This window comes from Cryptotermes secundus, unplaced genomic scaffold (genome assembly GCF_002891405.2).
Source record: "Cryptotermes secundus unplaced genomic scaffold, Csec_1.0 scaffold115, whole genome shotgun sequence".
NCBI classification, from domain to species: domain Eukaryota; kingdom Metazoa; phylum Arthropoda; class Insecta; order Blattodea; family Kalotermitidae; genus Cryptotermes; species Cryptotermes secundus.
In genome coordinates, this window is record NW_019721516.1 from 628,843 (window position 1) to 636,880 (window position 8,038).

Below are 8,038 nucleotides of genomic sequence, written 5' to 3' on the forward strand. Positions count from 1 at the left end.
ATTATAATATTGTAACATGAAGCAGATAGCAAGCTTAACGTCAGTTGATTTTCAACGGACTACACGGTATTATATCCCAGAAGATAGAAATCTTCACAACCACCGGGGTGAGAACCTCAAACTCTGCTTGCATTTGACCTCGGTAACATCCTCATTTGCACTTTAATAAACGGTTCCAGGTAATTCTATTTTTGAAAACATAAAAAGAAGATATTAATTGTGGCAGGCGTATTTTGTTAAGGTATTTCTTTCATAAGCCCATAATGTCTTCTTTACTTCAAGAAACGTACGTTCATTAACAATCGGGGTTATAATCAATGTGCATGTCTTCTATTACCTATATTTTCATTTAAAAAAATTAATACATACTTCGAGAGATTTCACGATTACCACTTCCATTTTAAGCCCTCACAATACTAACAGGAGATACAAGATGTAACTTACTCCAACGAAGCACCCTGCCAAATGAGTTCTTTGCAATTCTGCGTATCCTGTTGAGCCTCCTGTCATTTTATTACAGACTGTTCAAAAATTCTGCAGCAAAACTACTAAACTGGGTACAGCAAATTATTTTTCTTATATTTAGTCATCATGACTGCCCCACGAAACAGATTATTCTTTGAGAAGCTGACAGTCGCTTAGTTGGTAAAAAATTTGTCTGGTTTTCGTGGGCTTCATGAATCAATATCACATTCATAAAAAGCATCACGTATCACCTTGGGGCCGACCTAGACTCTAACAGAAATGAGTACCATGAATATTCCTGGGAGTAAAGGGCGGACGGCGCGTAAGACTGACAACCTCACCATCTGTCAGCCGATTGTCTAGAAAGTGTGCCTCGACGCGTCACAACTCTAATGGGCCTCCATGGCCTGTTACAGGGATAATATGCATCATGTATTACATACTGAAAGACCGCCTCTATATTCCTGGGAGTAAAGGGCGGACGGCGCGTAAGACTGACAACCTCACCATCTGTCAGCCGATTGTCTAGAAAGTGTGCCTCGACGCGTCACAACTCTAATGGGCCTCCATGGCCTGTTACAGGGATAATATGCATCATGTATTACATACTGAAAGACTGCCTCTATGGTCTAGTGGTCAAGAGTCCCTGCCTACAGATCCAGATGTCCCGGGTTCCGTTCCCGGCGCTACCAGATTTTCTGAAAAGTAGTGGGCCTCGAACGGGGTCCAACCAGCCTCGTGAGGATAACTGAGGAGCTATTTGAATGGAAAAGTAGCGGCTCCGGTCTAAAGAACCGAAATTAATGGCCGTGGGGATTCGTTGCGCTGACCAGGCGACACCATCTATCCGAACTTCGCCGACAAGCGGCGGTCGCAATAGTTCGCTTGCGGGCTAAAGACACGGAGTTTTTGTTTATTACATACCGAAATACACATTTATGAATGCCGAAGATATCTAAATAAAACAAAACAGCCCTGTCTACTTCTGCGACGCAAGTTACGTATTAATTAACTTCATGATTCAGAGTCCTTCTTCAGAACCTCATCCATATACGAAATTTCCCACATCTCTTGGAACTAAAAGGTTCTTTGTCGTGTCCACAAGAATCCGCCATGGACCGCTATTTTGAATAAAATAAAAGGATCAAAAGATCCATTTTAATATTATCCTCTAATCTAAGATCTAGGCCTTCTAAGCCTCATTTTCGTTTCAGGTTCTGCAGCTACAATTCTGCAGAGAACAATATAAGCCGGTTTGCAAATAATAACTATCTTCAATCATTCTTTCGTTTTAGAATACATAAACATCAACTATTTAATCTTACACACGCAACGCAGAGATAAGCTGTGTAAGGTGGTTTTCACTCATAACGGGCAAAGAACATGAGATGAAAAAGTACTGTAGTGAACTAAATAGGAAAACAAGTGTAATTCGCAAAGGCTTAAAATATTTGCCTAGAAGTATAACCCCTGTTATAGAAAAAATATATAGTAAACTCCACAAAAAATGGTCCACAGCTTTGTATCGGTGAGTCAACATCATGCGGAACCCTGTCCACTGTTCGCTACATTCTTTTTGCTGTGCAGACTATGTAACGAAAAGTTCGATGCGTTTTAGTTCAAATGTGTTAACACTGTTACTTATAGCAGGAACATAAATAGAACTAAAGAAAAAAAGACGCATTGTATTAACAACACAGAAACGTCATATGTTCATTCCAATTGTAGCTCATAATGAAAAGTGTGACGGATCTGCACAAAGCATTAAGCTATGAAGCCAGAGAAAACCCCCGTTGCTAGGACACCGCAATCCCAACGCAGGGAGCGGATGTATAGATCCATATTTTCTTGACCTAGGCACTAGTTCGAGGTGAGTGGTCAGCTTCACGCCCCGTCCGCTATACACTCGTGGATATAGCCCTCGGTATCCAGTAGATAAGAGGTTGGGTAGATTCCAGAGCCGGTCTGGATGACATGGAAAAGGGAAAATTCTTGACCCTACCAGGACTCGAATCTGACCCATTGGTCGTCCAGAGATCTTTATTTATATATATATATTAGCAATCAGAATTCTTTAAGCTAATTTGCTAATTTAAACACCGTCCTCGTGTGCTTACTGTATCGTGATGAGGGCTCCTCCAATGAGAGATCCTCTTCAACCATCAAGTAGATCTGCTGGCCATAATTTCTTTAGCCTTCTTCGTTGTTGTTGTTCCAGTAGGGGCTGCAGTAATGTATTGCTATGGTGTCCTAGTTTATCGTGATGTCTTATGCTCTTTTCTTTGATGAATGGTACATTGAGATCGTCATGTAGGGTCTGATTAGTCACATACCAAGGTGCATTTGTGATCATCAGCAGTATTTTGGACTGCCTTCGTTGCATTATGGCTGTGTTCGATTTACTGACGCATCCCAATAGTTCGAGTCCATAGGTCCAAATAGGCTTTATGATTGTCTTGTAAAGAAGTACTTTACTGTCTAGCGATGTGCTAGATTTACTTCCAATGATCCAATGTATGTCTTTTACTTTTAGGTCTACCTGTTTTCTTTTTTGGCTATATGCTGCTTCCAAGAAAGCCTGGAATCCAGGTGGAGTCCAAGATACTTTACCATTGATGATTGTGGAATTACAGTATTACTTATGTGTACGGCTGGGCACTGCTTTTTTCTCATTGTGAAGGTGACCTGTATAGATTTGGTTTCATCAATGTGGATTCGCCACTTTTTAGCCAAATTTCTAATTTGTCTAGATGACTTTGTAATCTTTGCGAGGCAGTCACTGGATCATCATATCTGGCAAGAATGATCGTGTCATCAGCAAATGTCCCTGTTGTAGTGTATGTAGTAGTTGGGAGATCTGTTGTGAATAGCACGTATAATATGGGACTTAAAACTCTCCCTTGTGGGACTCCAGATTGGATAGTGAAGTTGCTGGATACCTCCCCGTTAACTCGAGTTCGGAATTCTCGGCCAGACAGATATGACTTGAGTATTCTAAAGTAGTCCAGAGAACTTAAATTAATTTGTGTGCATCTTAGCAGACATTGTGGCTGCAGATTCAGCACTGCTAATACCAAAGACCGACACTGGAAACGACTGGAGCTTGATGAACGCCATGGAACAGAGCCCTTCTTGAGAAGTTAACAGTCGTGCACCTTGTAGAGAAAGTCACACTTTTCATGGAAACCAAAGTCTCGTTACAGCTTTCATCCGGCATTTGATCCTATCCCGAATCCTCGAATCCAGTCCATAACTTTACACGTACAATTTATTTCTTAAAACCCCGTTTTAATAATATCCTACTATTAATGCCAACTGTGGAGCAGCGTTTTAACCATCCCTGGCTCCATTTGTAGGCAATGACGTAGCAGGTAAGTCACATGGAGTGGTGCACTGTTGTCAGATCATTTCAATTCGAAATGTCGAAGAACGTAAATACAGCCAGGAACACGTGCTTAGCTATGAAACATATAACCAGTACGGCACATTCACACAGTTCTAACTTTATACACGATTAAGGAAACGTAAATTTCGCACTACATTCGGTCGGCCTCTCAAATAAAACCTTTGCCGGCTCCCCACCGCGACGGCCCGGGTGAGATCATGTGGGATTTATGGTGAACAAAGTGGCACTGGGGGAGATTTTCTCAGAGTATTTCGGTTTCCCCTGCCAATTCTCATTCCACAAACTGCTCGACAATCACCAACATCTATGGCTGGTACAATAGGCCAAACAGTACCAAGCCGCAGTATGAAGTGGACTCAGTCTCACCACAAGAGAAAAAGAGACTTCTCTGAGAAGGCCAGCTCCCCGCTCCTTTGTCACTGCGTCCTTTCTTATATAATTTGCAGACTAAATGCACAAATGAAGACATATCCGCGCAAGGCAACATGAAGCCACACACGATTCAGGTACTGACAACGTAAAGGCTGCGACACGCACAGAATACAAATGGACACTTAATCTATCACTTTACTAACTATGAATCATGTTGGCCAGACACGTTTCGTTACTTCGGAAGAAAGAGGGTAGGGTTATGTTGTTTGCCACACAAACCGTTCTTCCAATCTCTGTATGAATTTATGGGGTTGGTCGCTTGAGGCAGAAGTCTCTGAGAGTGTTGTAGAATGTGTTAGGGGGGTGGACAGCCAGGTGTAATTGAACTACTGCTTCAAGGCTACAGAGGGGTCGCGGTAATACTGTGGTGGATGAGAAATGACAAGAAGGGATGTGTCCCAGAGAAGCAGAAGGGATTACATATGATAAAGAAGGATCGCCATAAATCCCACTGCAGAGCAATGCAACAGCAGAAATGGGGTTATTTATCGACATTTAGTCTGAAAAACGAAGGTTTATAATTTATTTATAGGTGTGTTTCGAGAACTCAATAGATATGCAATACTTCTCGTGGGTTGAAAAGACAGAAGCGACCAAAATATTGTGCCGATACCATTCGAACTGAGCATAGTGTTTTTATTCGCTGGCTCTACAGCCCCCGCGGACCATGGCCTTTGATTTTCAGTTTCATGATCATTTTACAGACGGTAGGACTCCTTGGGCGAGTGATCAGCTCGTCACAAGGCCTCTACCTAAACACAGTACGACACAAACACAGAATAAAAATATACACATACCAAGAATCCACTCCTTGTGTGGGATTCGAACACATGATCCCAGCTTCCGAGCGAGCGAACAGTACATGCCTTAGACCGCTCGGCTAAGGTCAAGCACAATATATCCAAAATATTTCCAAATTAAATCTTCTTTTCTCGTCTATTTTTAGGAAACATTTCGTGCCACTGATTAATTTAAAAAATCCCGAGACATCGTGTGGAACTCGTTTTCAAGAACCAAGCTTTAATGGAGTTGAAATTGCCATTGAAATGTTGAATCTCCAGGAGTCTATTCTCATTCCCGCTAGACTAATCCAAACACAATTTTGGAGTTTCATCAATTTATGGTTTTTATATGGAATACGGAAGAATGTTCGCAGACACAGAAAGAATACATTATTGCGCTTAAATTTATTTCAGAAAGTTCAGACAAAACGTTGACGACAAGCGGCGTATACGAACGTTCATTCATTCATCAGTAATCTGTCAAGTCGACAGGTCCACAGTCTCTTCCAAAACAGTTCCTCCACTTGATGGGATCTAGAGCTTTCTCCTTCAAATGAAAATATCCTCTTCTGTCCCAAAGGTCATCCAGCATCTTCTTACGTCTTCTTCCTCGTCTTCTGGTCACTTCTATCCGCCCCTCTATCTTTCCTTCAATAACTTCTTTTAGAAGGCAGTTGCCGCGTAAGATATGACCAATCCAATTAGCCTTCCGTTTTCTTATTTCGTGTCGGATATTCCTCTGCTCACTGACTCTAAATAATAATATGAACGTATACATTTTTAAATATTTCAGTACAGGATATTTAATTGAAAAAGCGCGAAATTTTGTTGAATTTGAGACTCTCGAGGCGACAATTCAAAGTATTTACAATTGTAGTCTTTGATTTGTTTCATTCTGGTCCGTCACACTATTAAGATTACAATTAAGTTTATTTCAGTCCAATGTGCCATATGATGCCTTCACCACTTCAGCACTTAGTTACCTGAGTGCTGAAGTGCTGAAGGCAACATATGTCACATTGGACTGAAATAAACTTAATTGCAAATTGTAGTCTTGTTTTCCGCCTATAATCCAACAATTTAAATTCTAAACGACACTAAATCACAATTCACCAAAATTTTTGTTAAATGTTTAGTATGCCATTAAATATGTAAATTCAGTGTTTATCCTACATGTTTCAGCCGCACAGGGCCATCTTCAGGCAACGTATTTTTAAGGAGTCTGCTACACTGTGGAATAGTGATTTAGTGTCGTTTAAAATTTAAACTGTTGCATTATATGCGGGAAAAGACCATAAATGATACCTCAATGCAACGGGATGCTGAAATATAATATTAAAATACTAACTTCTATCAGTAAATCCTACGCTTCATTCGGAGCTCAGAATTGCTGAGGGGATAATCAAAAGGGGAAGCACAATAGATCACTGTAGGTCGCGGTGCAAGGGCCGAGAAGGCCCACCTCTTATACATTCATTCATTCAACTTCTACCAGACTACACGGCCTCAGGTTCCAGAAACTACTAGTCTTCACGTGTAATCTTGCACCAATATTAAGAAGGAATACACGCTAGCCGAGCGCCGCTGTGTGTGTGTGCTGGGCGCAAAGTCACGGCTTGGTTGTTATTTATAACTTGGGCACTGAAGACACGCGATCAGGAGCGATGACCTGTCTACATCATGGCGGCAGCGCCGTTGGGAGCTGAGGCGCCTCCTACAGGTTGGACACTAACCTAGAACACGTCTGATCATTACTTTCCGATACAGGCTGGTGCGATGCTGCCCTAAAGTAAAGAAGTAAAGCTATCCTTGTAACAGGCCGTGAAGACCCATAGGGTTGTGAGACGCTGAGGGTCTCACATTATCTACACAATCGGCTCAAAAAATGGCGGTAAGGTTGTCAGCCTTACACGCCGGCCGCGCTTTACTCCCCAGGAAACTTATTTAATTAATTCACGGTACTCATTTCTGTCAGAGGATGAGTCAACCCCAGGGCCATAGTGTGGCTGGAAGGATTAGGTTAATCGAAAAAAATCCAATGACCTCATCGGGACTTGAACCCACGAACTTCCGGCTTGTAGCATAGACCCTCAACGAACTAGAGCTGCCCTAGCAGTGGTAATGTCTAAAGAGCGTGCTCACTTTCCGAAATACTCATCCGTAGTTTCGGCTCACATATATCACATTTTTTTCCCCCTTGACACTACAGCTCCAGTGGGCCTAGGCCTACCTCCATGAACTTCTCCGTTCACTTCGGTTTTTCATCATCTTACACATTCGGTAGGACTCCTTGGGCGGGTGATCAGCTCGTCGCAAGGCCTCTACCTGTACACAAACACAGAAAAACGCACACACACAAACTAAACATCTATGCCCTGAGTGGGATTCGAACCCACGATCCCGGTTTCCAACCGAGCGAAAACAGTACATGCCTTAGACCGCTCGGCTACCGTGACCGGCAGTGTATAAGAATAATATATAAGAATTCAGTTCGTACCTCACAGAAAACACATCCGAACCCACGATCCCGGTTTCCAACCGAGCGAAAACAGTACATGCCTTAGACCGCTCGGCTACCGTGAGCGGCCACATATCACGTGCCTGTTTCATATTTCCAAATGGCACATTTGTGAAAAATTATATTCAGCCAGTACCATTAGCAACATTTCATGAATTAACGTAATAACGCAATCCAAATTAATAAGGTTGTAACAGAAAACTAAACTTTTATGGGGAGGCTGTTTCAAGTTATGTACATTTTATATGCCTATTGGTTCGGGCCCCCTCGTTGGTGTCTCCACCTTATCGTGGTGTTTGAGTATGCCAAGGACCCTGAGAGCTATACCAGCGGTAGCGTAGCTACTGGCAGGGCCTCCCTTGCTGGACAGGTCAAAGGGTAGGCATCAGACGAAGAGAGACACCAAAAACTGGTGCCGGAAGCAGCGTCATCAGC

General features: G+C 42.4%; 1 protein-coding gene across 1 annotated transcript in view; it reads right to left on the reverse strand.

Annotated features, from left to right (window-relative positions):
- Positions 1-8,038, reverse strand: part of LOC111875426 (semaphorin-2A) — a gene marked incomplete at its 5' end in the record, with an annotated part of 143,794 nt that overhangs the window by 124,165 nt on the left and 11,591 nt on the right.